Source organism: Lactuca sativa, chromosome 1 (assembly GCF_002870075.4).
Source record: "Lactuca sativa cultivar Salinas chromosome 1, Lsat_Salinas_v11, whole genome shotgun sequence".
Classification (NCBI taxonomy): domain Eukaryota; kingdom Viridiplantae; phylum Streptophyta; class Magnoliopsida; order Asterales; family Asteraceae; genus Lactuca; species Lactuca sativa.
The window spans coordinates 114,124,218-114,137,995 of record NC_056623.2 but is presented as its reverse complement, the minus strand read 5'-3'; positions in this window follow the sequence as shown (position 1 = coordinate 114,137,995).

Below are 13,778 nucleotides of genomic sequence, written 5' to 3'. Positions count from 1 at the left end.
AGATTGGCTTCGTGAATGAGGCCTACTAACGGTAAGACTAGCATTTAGTTATACATATATACATATTAATCTTGTAATATTATATTAGTATAGGGTTGTATTTTAAACTTTTAAAAATCTAGGGTTTGAAATTTAAATTGTCTAAATTAAAACTTTTAATCACAAAACATAAATTTCAAAACTTGAGGACAAGCTTTAAACATTTAAAGCATGGAGGATCAAATAATAAATAATATCAGTTAACAATTAATTCCATAATTATCCATATTTGATTTATCTAATTATTTCTTGCAAGATAATTACCAATTTAATCAAAATAATTAATTAATTATCACATAAGGAAATTAAATATTTTATTAGTTGATAAATATCTTTAATTAGATCAAGATTATAGTCATATATATCAGAAAATCGGATTAAGATTGATCTAATATGATAAAGGTAAGTTTCCATAAGATAAGTACGAAAAAAATCCCGAATCTGGCCCTTCCTGACGCTTGAACTCGTCGAGTTCCCAACTGGACTCGTCGAGTTAGGCCAACTCGTCGAGTCCACCATGGGACTCGTCGAGTTTAATACTCAGAAACACAAAATTCGAATTTTGTACACAAGTTTCAAACAAACAAGCAACAATTTAATAGAAACCAATCTAGGCTCTGATACCACTGATGGGTTTTAGCCATAAGAACTTTCCTATGTGCGCATGCAAAACCTTAGTACTCGGATCTAGGCTTTCTAGTTAAACATGCTTTGAATCCAAGACTTCTAATGACTAATTAGGTATAAGAACAATACTAAATCAGATCTAGAATCATACCTTTGAATATCTTGTTTGATCTTGTTGTCTTGGAGCTCTAGAGTCACAATTGTCACTCCACTAATGGTTTACAAACACCAAATAGCAAGGAGGATGATTTGGGAGAGAGGAGAGGGGAGGAAACCGGCCAGGGGTTCTCTACTGTAGATCAAGTGCCGAGTTCCCTTTGCCATAGGGTCTATTTATACTTGTAGACTCCTTAAGGGTTACAGCTTAAACCCTAATTGGATAATCTTCTCTTAAAGCAATCCAAATCCATTCCTTAGATAGACTTGGACGATTTTAAGCTATCTCTAGCTTCTAGAATCCCTCCACCCCTATCCAATATGGATTTAGAGTCTAAAGTTTAACTATCAAACAATTGACAGTTTATACCGTCTTATTTAATTAATCTCTTTAAGTCACCAAATTAATTCTAATTAATTTATGACTTATATTGATCATATAACAATATTATTATTGTTTATATTATTCTCATAATATATTAATAATATTTATTCTCTCTTAATAAATCATCCTATCAAGTTGCTATGATGAAGGCAACCCAAAAGGACCATGCACAACCGGGTCAAATACTTGCCTAATATAGTTGCAGCCTTAGACACTATTCCAACACAAACCTGAATCCAAAATACCTGCATCTAACTCAAATAAAATCAAAGTATTTACCATTAAGAGGAAAGATGAAACAACCTTAATAAAATGAACATATATGGTTGGTGTTTCTCTTACTATTCCTGTTTCTGTAAAAGGCTCACGAGGACCCAAGAAACTTTGGGTTCCTAAATCTGCTTAATTTTTGCAGGTTATAAGTGACGAGCAGTTTGACGAAGAGTGGTACATAGACAGTGGCTGCTCGCGTCACATGACAGGAAGGAAGGAAGAGCTAAGGGCGTTTCGGTGACTTCAAAACGGTGGCAATGTCAAGTTTGGTAACAACTCTTATGGAACGATAAAGGGTTATGGGATGATAATCAATGGAGATTTTACAATCAGGAAGGTGGCGTATGTAAAGGGGTTGCAACATAACCTTATCAGTGTGTCTTAACTGGTGGGAGGAACAGGTCTTAAAGTCTCTTTCAATGACGAAGGTTTAGAGATAATAGAGAAGAAATCCAACAAATTCATTCTCAAGTCTGAACGAAAAAGGTGAAATGTTTCCTCTGAATCTCAGACCAATCAAAGGGAATCCAGCAATATGTCTTTTGTCCAAAGCACATTCAGACGAAAGTTGGTTGTGGCACCGAAGGCTCTCACATCTCAACTTCAAAGACATCAACAAGCTAGTCACCGGTGGTCATGTTTGGGGACTTCCATTGCTCAAGTTCGATCGTGAACACTTATGTGCTGCATGTGAAATGGGGAAACAAAGTCGCCAAAGTCACCCAACAATCATAAACACCATAGTTGTTGAACCACTTGAGTTTCTTCACATCGACTTATGTGGTCCATCATCAATCGAGAGCATTGGCGGTAACAAGTACATCCTTGTTATTGTTGATGACTTCTCACGATTTACTTGGGTACTCTTTCTGAAGCACAAATCTGAGGCGACTCTCAAACTGAAGATCTTTATCAAGCAAGTCGAAGTGCAACTAAGAAAAGTCGTTCGAAACATTAGGAGCGACAATGGAATTCAAGAACAAAGAATTCGAAGACTTCTCAGAAAAAGGCACCAGTCACAACTTCTCATTCCCTTATACACCTCAACAGAACGGAATTGTCAAAAGGCGAAACCGATCCCTGTGTGAGGCGGCCCAAACCATGCTAAGTTTTGCTTCCCTTCCTTTATATTTTTGGGCTGACGCCATTGCTGTAGCGTGTTTTACTCAGAACATGTCTTATCTCAACAAGCGTTTCTCTCTCACTCCTTAAGAGATAATTAACAACATGAAGCCGAATGTCAAGTTCTTTCACGTGTTCGGTTCCAGGTGCTTCATCTTCAACTCCAAAGAACATCGCAACAAGTTTGATGTCAAAGCTGATGAAGGTATCTTTCTGGGATATTCTCTTACTTCAAAGGCATACAGGGTTTTAAATAAGCGTTCTAAAAGAATTGAAGAAACCTATTATGTGATGTTCGATGACAATTACGTCAAGAAGTTGAAGTCCACTAAAGAAGCAATTGGAGAGATTTTCTCTCAAACAGGTCAAGTCACAGCCTCAATCGCCAATCTCTTTGACCAGTTCATGGATCTATTTGATGAACCTGAGAAAGCTGCTCACTCTGAGGCCACGGCAGTAGACAACAAGATTGATCACCTTAAGAAGGTTGTCGAAGATGCAACCAAACAAATGGGAGCAGAAGAACCAGTTCGAAAAGAACCTCCCCAGAGCGGTACTTCGGTCGAGAGGGAGAATCTATTTTCTTCAAATCAACAGGACTCACATATTCAGGGGGAGAATCCAATATGTGACGGACCCGAAAGTCCTGTAGCACCCGAGAGCACCGCTACACCCGAAAGCCCGGTTGCACCTGAAAGTACTGTAGCACCTGAAAGCACTGCTACACCCGAAAGCCCGGTTGCACCCGAAAGTCCTGTAGCAACCGAAAGTCCGGATCAACCCGAAAGCTCAGTTGAAGAAAGACTTCTTGGTTCATCATCTGTCAAGGGGGAGAACTCAGATATGCTCTATGATGATGACATTCAATCAGAGTTGGAAGAAATGGTAAATGCTGAATTGGATCCATCCTATGATCCAAATTATCCTCGTCTCACCAAATGGACCAGAGATCATCATGTATCTCAAATAGTGGGTGATGCATCTGAAAAGGTTCTAACTCGATCTCAACTGAAGGCAAAGCGAACTTCCTTATTCTCCAAAGTAGAATTATGCACGTTCAATTCTTTCATCTCCAAAATAGAGCCGAAGACCGTCAATATTGCTCTCGATCTTTTTGATTGGGTTCAGGCAATGCAAGATGAACTCAATGAGTTCAAAAGAAATAAGGTCTGGAGACTCATTCCAACTACAAAAGATGCCTCGGTCGTAGGTCTCAAATGGGTGTTCAGAAACAAAATGGACAAGGAGGGTAATGTGATTTGAAATAAGGCACGGGTAGTGGTGAAAGGTTATTGCCAGGAAGAAGGAATTGATTACGAAGAGACATTCGCTCCGGTGGCAAGGCTGGAATCCGTTCGTATATTTCTTGTCTATGCTGCACACAAGAACTTTGAGGTCTACCAGATGGATGTAAAGTGCACCTTTCTGAATGGGGAACTTGAAGAAACCGTGTATGTGGAGCAACCTCCTGGCTTTGTAAATGAAAAGAATCCAGATCACTGCTACATCTTGGATAAACCTGTTTATGGTTTGAAACAAGCACCTAGGGCATGGTATGAAACATTAACTAAGTTTTTAATGATGTCTAAATTCAAACAAGGTTCGGTTGACCCAACCTTCTTTCGTAAAAAGGAAGGTAACCACCTTATGATCGTTCAAATCTATGTCGATGATATCATCTTTGGCTCAACGAATCCTAGCCTAACAGATGAATTCAGAAAGCTGATGGAGACTAAATTTGAAATGAGCTCAATGGGTCCAATTAACTTTTTCCTTGGTTTAAATATTAGACAGGGACCCGAAGGCATCTTTATCAACCAGGAAGCATATACCAAGACTCTTCTTGCAAAGTTTGGCATGATGGGAGACTCAAAGGTCAAAGTCCCTATGGCGTTCGATACCAAGCTCACACCATCTTTGGAAAAACCGACAATCGACATAACACTTTATCGCCAAATGGTTGGTTCCCTGATGTACCTCACACCTAGCAGGCCCGATATAATGTTTTCAGTGTGCTATTGTGCCAGCTTTCAAGCAAATCCGCATGAACCACACATGTTGGCAGTGAAGAATATATTTCGGTATTTGAAGCGAACCACCTCTCTCGGTCTTTGGTATCCCTCAAACTCAGGTTTCTTCGTTCAAGCCTACTCAGATGCAGACCTAGGAGGATGTGGTCTAGACTAGAAAAGCACTACAGGAGGCTGTCAATTCCTCGACGGGAAGTTGGTAAGCTGGAAATCTAAGTAACAAACGCGTGTTTCTCTGTCTACAGCCGAAGCAGAGTACATTGCAGCCGCCTCATGCACATCTCAAGTGATTTGGATCCAAAGCCAACTCCGGGATTATGTACTCAATATGAAAAAGATTCCACTATATTGCGACTCAGAAAGTGCAATTCGGATCTGTCATAACCAAGTGCAACTTTCCAATACAAAGCATATAGCACTGAGGTATCACTTTATTAAGGATCACGTGGAAGAAGGAAACGTAGAAATTCACTTTGTCCGAACAAATGATCAACTGGCCAATATCTTTACCAAAGCCCTTCCTGAAGCAAGTTTTAATAAAATCCTACAAGGCCTAGGTATGATGGAATCCGAGTGAGTACCAAAAACACCTTCTCAGAACTAAAAGTTGGAAGCAAAATGAACCGAACGCCCAGTCTATTTCGGGCTAGGTTCACATGGGAACCGAAATGATCCGAGCGCTCGGTCTATTTCGGGTTCGGTCCCATTGCACTTATTTTCGCTTATCTCAAAAAGGTGATATCTTTGGTTGTATACTCTTGTACAATTGTTTTTAAAAAATCCAAAATAATTTTTTTAGGAACACCAATGAACCGAGCGTTCGGTCTATTTCGGGTTCGGTTCAAATTTTTTTTGTTTGGTTTATTTTCTTTTTCTCTTTACAAAAAGTATCAAAAATTCCAAAAATATTTTCTTTCTTTTTGTCTCTACTTCTGTCTATGTTAAAAGTTTATGGTATATCGATGGGGCATGAAAGAAAAAGAGGTGGGTACGTAAGAAAATCAAAGTCAAGGAAGAGAGGACATTCAAGAAGCAAAAAAGAAAAAGTCAGCTTGAACTATAATGAAATGGGACATTTTAGAAATAAATGTCGTAAACCTCCTGCAGATATTGGCAAGAATGAGATGAATATGGCTGAAGACTATGATGATGCTCAGATTTTCTATATAGAAAATCCAGTCGAGTCTTGGGTCATGGGTTTAAGAGCACCGTTTCATGCTTTCCACAACAAAGAAATGATAAGAAATCTTAAACCTTACAGCGGTACTGTTCTTCTGACAGATGGTAAAGTTTTGAAGATCATTGGTATTAGAGATGTAGCATTAAAAAGTTCAATGGGTACTACTTGGATTTTGAAGGCTATGAAATACATTCTTGATCTGAAGAAAATGTTGATCTCAGTGGGACAACTGGATGAAGAGGGAAATGATGTAAAGTTTGTAAAAGGTAAATGGAAGGTTATTAAAGGGAACTTGGTCATTAATCAAGGAAAGAAGAAGGTAACTCTATATATGGTGGAGTTGACCTCAGGAAAAGAAAATGCAACAGTTGAAGATGGGGAGTCCTCTACTTTATGGCACCAAAGACTTGGCCATGTGAGTGAGAAGGGAATGAAGATGCTTGCTTCAAAGGGTAGGATCCCATAGTTGAAGAATGTGACAGTCGAATTCTGTGAACCATGTATACTCGGTAAACAGAAAAGAGTTACATTCATGAAGATGGGTCAGCCACCTAAATCAGAGAAGCTTGAGCTGAGACATTCTAATGTCTTCGGTCCTACATTGGTTTCATTAACAGGAGGTTCCTGGTACTACATTACCTTTATAGATGATGCTACAAGAAAGGTATAGGTTTACTTTCTAAAAACTAAATCTATCATTTTCTCTACTTTTAAGTTGTTCAAAGATGTTGTGGAGAATGAGAAGAATATGAAGATAAAATGTTTGAAGTCAGATAATGGGGGTGAATACAATAGCAACAAGTTTACAGATTATTATGCATAACATAGGATCAGAATGTTAAAGAATACGCCAGAAACACCTCAGCAAAACAATCTTATAGAGAGGATGAACAGAACATTAAATAAGAGAGCTAAGAGCATGAGCTTATATGCAAGGTTTCCAAAAGTGTTCTAGGCCAATACAGTGAGCATAATTGCTTACCTTATAAATTGTGGACCCTCGATCCCCATTAGGTTTACAATTCTGGAAGAGGAATGGCGGAAAAGGGATGTATCTCTCTCTCAGCTTAAAGTATTTGGTTGTAATGCTTATGTTAAGGTTAATGATGTATAAACAAACAAACTTGAAGCCAGAGCTAAAAAGTGTATCTTTATCGGGTATGGGCTGGATGATATGAGTTTTAAATGTTGAGATAACCATACCATGAAACTGATCATGATCGGAGATGACACTTTTGATGAAGATGTCCTCTATAAATATGATCTAACTACAGATTCGAGCAAAAGCAAACAACTCAGAAGGGTGTGTTTAAAGAATTGAAAGATGTTGTTGCTTTTTAACCTGAAACAGGTGAAGGCTCATAAAATAGTGGGAACACTGAAGAGATAGTAAATAATGAAGTTAGTAGGTGTTTTGAAGATAAAGACTTAGAAACCAAAATCCTAGATTAGTCAGAAAATGAAGCCCCAAATCAGACAGGTGTGAAACACCTAATCTCAGAAGATCGACCAGAGATCAGAGACCTACTAGCAAATATTCTCCATAAGTTAATTACTTGTTACTAACAAAGAATAGAGAGATGTAGTCTTATACAAAGGTGCTGAAACTAAAAGACTCTGTAAAATGTAAGAAAGCCATGAAGGAGGAGTTTGATTCACTTGACAAGAACCATACCTGGTCCTTGGTCAGATTACCAGTAGGAAAGAGAGCTTTGCAAAATAAATGGGTGTTCAGAATTAAGGATGAAGTTGATGGAAGAAAGAGATATAAAGATAGACTAGTTGTAAAGGGTTTCCAACAAAAAGAGGGGATTAACTATAATGAAATTTTCTTGACAATTCTGAAGATGAATACTATTTGGCTGGTCTTGAGTATTATGGTTGTTGAAGATTTACATCTGGAACAACTGGATGGTAAGTCTATATTCTTACATGGTGACCTTGATGAAGATATTTACATGTCCCAACCAGAAGGTTTTCTAGTAAATGTTAAGGAGAATCTGGTGTGTAAATTGAAGAAGAGTTTATATGGACTGAAACAACCCCCAAGGTAGTAGTATTAAAATTCGACGACTTCATGTAGAAAATGGGTACAAGAGATGTAAGATGGACCATTGTTGTTATTTGAAGAGGTTTAGGCCCTTTTACATTATTCTTTTATTATATGTCGATGATTTGTTGATTGTTGGATCAAATATACATGAAATCAACAAACTGAAGCAACACTCTATAGAGAGTTCGAAATGAAAGACTTCAAAGCTACCAAAAAAATTCTTGGGATGAGCATAGTAAGAGACAGAGTTGCGAGAACTATGAATCTTTCACCCCAAGAGTATATTAAAATGATTCTAGAGAAGTTCAACATGAATGATGCAAAACCAAAAAGTGCCCCGTTAAGAAGTCAGATAAAACTTTCAGAGAAACAGTCCCCAAAGAAGGATGAAGACAGTGAAGAAATGTCCAAAATCTCATGTGCACCACTAGTTGGCTGCTTGTTGTATGCTATGGTGTGCACTAGACTGGACATTACACATTCAGTGGGAGTTGTGAGTAGATTATGTCAAAACCAGGTAAAGAGAATTGGATAAGGGTCAAGTGGTTGCTAGTTACTTCAAAGGTACTTTTGAATTTGCTCTATGTTGCACTAGAAATAAAGTGATTTTGGAAGGATTCGTTCATACTAATTTTGGAGGATGTGCGGACTCGGGAGAAAGCACTATTGGGTATGTTTTCACTATCATAAGTACAACAGTGAGTTGGATGTCTAGGCATCAGAAAAGTGTTGCCTTTTGAAGTATGGAGGCAAAATATATAGCCATTATAGAAGCAAGCAAAGAGTTGATATCGTTGAAGAATTTTCTACTAGTGAGAATAAAACAAGAAGACTGTATTCTCCACTTTGACAATCAAATTCTAGTATATCTCGTGAAAAATCTGGTGTTTCACAACCGAACAAAACACATAAAGATGCGATATCATTTATGTCACACCCTCGACCCAGGCGGTGGAACATGCCGAGCTGTGCGACTAAGTTCATGGATCACATGTAGACCGAATATATAGCACAAGTATAACAATAAACAAAAGAACATTTATATTCTATGCTGATGTTTGAATACATAGTTCTTACACAAAATAGTATAATATATGAATTACCTTAAAAAGGTAGGCAGACATAATAAAAATTAATAAACTAAATTGCCTGAGATTCCTGATTATCCGTTGTCTGAATTTGCTTGATTACTGATTTCCTGAGAATACATATAGTTTTAAGGGCCAACACAAGGTTTGTGAGAGTCACAGGTTTTCAACAAGCTGTAGTAATTATACTCTTAAAAACATTTCAAAAAGTATTTTCTTTATATGTAAACCATATTTAAATAAGCTTTGAAAAATCCAAACAGTGTCGTGATATAAGTAATTTCATGATTAAAACAATTTCCAAACGAACCAAGTTTAGAAGATGTAGTAAGAGAGAGAGAGAGAGAGAGAGAGAGAGAGATTGAGAGAGAGAGAGAGAGCATGAGAGAGTGATATTCGAGTTAATGTTTATAGTGAGTCCTATAACCGTGCTATGTAACTTGAGTGTACCCGACCAGAACGCTTCATTGGACATTGTAGTAAAAATTATAGACACCTTTCACCCGTTTCGATTAATCATTCAAAGTTGTAGCTAACAACCACAGGTGGGGATGTCAACCCCATATAGATCTATACATATGTATCTCGCTACGAAGATTAACGGTTAGAGTAGTGTGGTTATGCTAAGTGTTTAGACACAGCTAATGAATAATGTCTCACTATAAAGCCCTTAATTAACAAGTTTGTGAATAACTCTCAACCCTAACTTAATTGTGGGTAAGTTTTATGCATAATGAATTCCGTGACATCAAGTTTATAAAATCCAAGTATGTTTGACATCTGTGGAAAGTATAAGGCACTAACTTTTATAACGAAGTATGTTTCCTTTATAAACTCTATAGTAAAAAAGCATATGCTATTTCCTTAGGTGTATTATGCTGACAACATAACATACTACGCACAGATGAAAGCTAGACATGAAACACTTGAGGGCATGACCATTTTAGCAATTAAGCCGCTCTAAACTCCAACAACCCTATGTCGCCCTTCAAACCAGATTCCCCGTACCGTAAGTAGTCAAAAGGTAGTGTAATGATATTTTTTTTTATTATTTATAGTACTTAGTACATGTATTCTCCCCTAAAATAAGAAAATACAAAAGAGGGGCTATAACACTTACCTTAATGAGCGATTATCGATTCGTTTTGAAAACCGGGATGTGTTGTCGTGAAGTCGTGATCTCCGGGATTAATTAGATTTCCTAAAAAATTTCAATGTAGATTAATATTTGGGAGTACAAATTTTATGAAAAAATTTCAATGTAGATTAATAAGTACATCAACTTATTAAATAATTTTCCCAAGTTTTGTTAATTTAAAATTTATTTGAATAATTAATTATTTAAACAAATTTTATGAAAAAATTTAATTTAGTATTTTCCAAAATTTTTATTTAAGAATTTATTTAAATTAAAGTTTATTTAATAATTTTTAGAAATTTATTAAATTAAAGGTTTATTTAAATTGAAGGTGTTTGAGAGGAGCTTTGATCAATGGAGGGTGGAATAAGGTGGTGGAAGTGGTGGGTTATGGTGATATACCAAGAGAGATTGAGAGTGGTTTATAGAGAGAGTTTGAGAGAGGTTGAGATCAAGGTTGAGCAAGAGGATATGGCTGATGTTTTTTAGTAAGGAATGAGGTTCTAAGCCTCTGTATTTATAGTGTTAGTGATGCTAGGGGCTTTAGAGGGAACCATGCTTCATCAAGTGTTCTAGTACCATTTTGAAAAGGCTTGAACACAAAATAGAAGGAAAGGAAGGGTATGGGGGAGGGATTACCCACATAGGCAATCCCAAGGGGAAAAGAAATCTGATTTTTTTTATCTCTTGAGTCACATGTGGGCCCCACAAAGTGCATACCCTCATTAAATGCCCAAAACCTAAGTTATTTTGGTGTATCATGATATGTGCATCGAGAAATTTTTCCAAAAGTGCCATTAAATAGATTTTAATTCAAGGATTCTGAAACGTCAAACGGATTAATTTTTGGAGTTACGAAACTCCAGGAAATCACATTTAAAGTTTTGTGTCTAAACAGATCGCTGTGTCCGTTTTCGCGACTTTTGTAAATATTTTTGCTAAAATTATTTCGAGTATGAAATTAAATAATAGACTATAGTCTGATTCCAAAATTGTTCTAAAAAATCCCGTCCACAATGCATAGGTGTCTCAACGGATCGATTTTGTTTTACACGATTAAAGAAAAACAATGTTTTACTATCTATTTTCTCAAAACTGTTGTATCTTTTGCAAACAAACTCCGTTTTGGACATTCTTTATATTTTCGGAAATAGGGGAACATGTACTATAATGTTTTTAATGTCTTTTTTTATCAAAACGTTTTAATGCAATTTTCAGTTTTTCAGTCACATTAATTAGCGTTGTCGTTTTAGCGGTTTGATTAGGTTGATAGTTTACACATTTGGAAGTAAGGTACCATCTGACATCATATAATAATTGAAATCATTTATTTCACATTAGATGCACTAAAACTAAATAAGTTAAATGACAAACATATTTGTTGTAATTTAGTCGTTCATAGTCTATGCCCTAAATTCTAGGATGTCACATTACCTCCAGTTCAAGGGAATTTCGTCGCGAAATTATTAATTTATAGGCTACTTTGCATTATTATTAAGTCGATTCACTAGTGGAGGGAGCATCTCTGAACATGTACGAATACTTCTGTTTCATTTGGTCATCGGGCTCCCAAGTAAACTTCGGCCCTTTACAAGAATTCCATCGGACTTTTACTATAGGAATGTGATTTTGCTTGAGTCTTCGATCTCCCGATCCATAATCTCTACTGGTTCTTTGATGAAGTGAAGCTTAGTGTTGACCTGGATCTCATCGAGTGGAAAGACGAGGTTCTTATCGGCTAGACGCCTTTTGAGATTACACATGTGGAAGGTATCATGTACCTTGTTAAGTTCTTGACGTAATTTGAGCTTCTAAGCCGCAGAACCAACCCTTGCAAAGGTTTCGAAAGGTCTGAAGTAACGGGGGTTTAGCTTTCCTCTTTTTCCAAATATGATGACACCCTTCTGTGGAGTAACCTTTAGCAGGACATGATGTCCTACTCTGAATTCCAATGGTTTCCGTCTGTTGTCGGCATAACTCTTATGTCGACTACGTGCGGCTTTTAACCGTTCCTTTATTTGAACAATCTTTTTTTGTTGTTTCTTGAATTATTTCCGGACCAGTAAATAGTGTATCCACAACATGTTTTCTAGCTAGTTAGGTATCTCTAACTTCTGCCCAACATAGCGGTGAACGACATTTGTTTCCATACATGGCCTCGAATGGAGCAGCTTTAATGCTAGTGTGATCGTTGTTGTTGTATGAGAATTTAACCAATGACAAATGAGTATCCCACACATTACCAAAGTCTATCACACAAGCACAGAGCATATCTTCCAATGTTTGTGTTGTTCTTTCGCTCTGGCCATTCGTTTGAGGATAATATGTTGTATTTATGTTTGGTTTTTAAGGTGGTGTAGTTTGTCCTATTTTGCTTATATTTTCTAGATGTTTATGCAAGGGTTTTATTTCATTGCATCAATACACATCTTAAGCCTTGGTGAGAGGTGTTGCAAAATACTACAAAGTCTTTTGTTCCCTTTGAAAGAGACAAAATTTTTGCACTGCACAACAATCACTTCAATTTCCAAAAGGAAGACTCTTGATTGTCTCCTCAATCGAACTTTTTTATCTTTCTAGGTTAGTGTGGTGAGAGGCTTGGATACATTGGAAAAATTCTCGGTGAATCTCTGATAGTAGCCTACAAGCACTAAAAATTGGCGTACTTCGGTTAGTGTTGTTGGTATTTTCCAAATTTTAACCGCGTCAATCTTCGTGGGATCGACATGAATCCCTTTTCTATTGACCACATGGCCGAGGAGATCCACTTATTTAATCGAGAACTCCTATTTAGAAAACTTTCCATAAAGTTTCTATTTTCTTAAGAGTTCAAGAATTAAACGCAAGTGTTGGCCATGTTCTACCTTGGTTTGTGAGTATATCAATAGTTTGTTGAAGAAAATGATCATGAATTTTATCCAAGTAAGGTCTACACACCCAATTCATAAGGTCCATGAATACGTTTGGTGCATTGTTCAATCCAAATGGCATATCCAGAAACTCGTAGTGACTATATCTGTTTTGGAATGTCATCTTTGGAATATCTTCTTCTTGTACTCTAAATTGATGTTAGTCGGATCTTTGGTGAATTTTTTAATAGTAGCAAGATCCTTGCAGTTGCTCGAACAAGTCATCGATCCTCAGGAGTAGATATAGGTTTTTGATGGTGAGCTTGTTCAACTGTCGATAGTCGATGCACATCATGAACGATCCATTCTTCTTTTTGACAAACAATACCAGGGATCCAAAATGAGAGAAGCTTGGTCGGATAAAGCCTTTGACGAGAAGTTCTTGAAGTGGACTGGATGGTTCTTGCATTTCTGATGGAGCCATATGATAAGGATATCATGCCATGGGTGCTACACCCAGGGTTAGGTCAATTCAGAATTCAACATGTCTAACTGGAGGTACTCCAGGTAGGTCTTCTGGAAGTACGTCCGGGTAGTCTCACACTTGCGGTATGTCTTTGATTTCCTCACCCTTGTCTTGTATATCCACCACGTGGGCTAAGAAAGCAAAGCATCTCCTATATAAATAATTCCTTTCCTTCATGCAAGTGATGAATCTTGGGCTCTTCCCTGCCTTGTCTCCGTAAATCACAAGGGCTTCATCATTAGGTACATGTAATCGAATGGCTTTTTCGCATCATTAAACCTCTGTTCTACATGGTGATGATCAATCCATTTT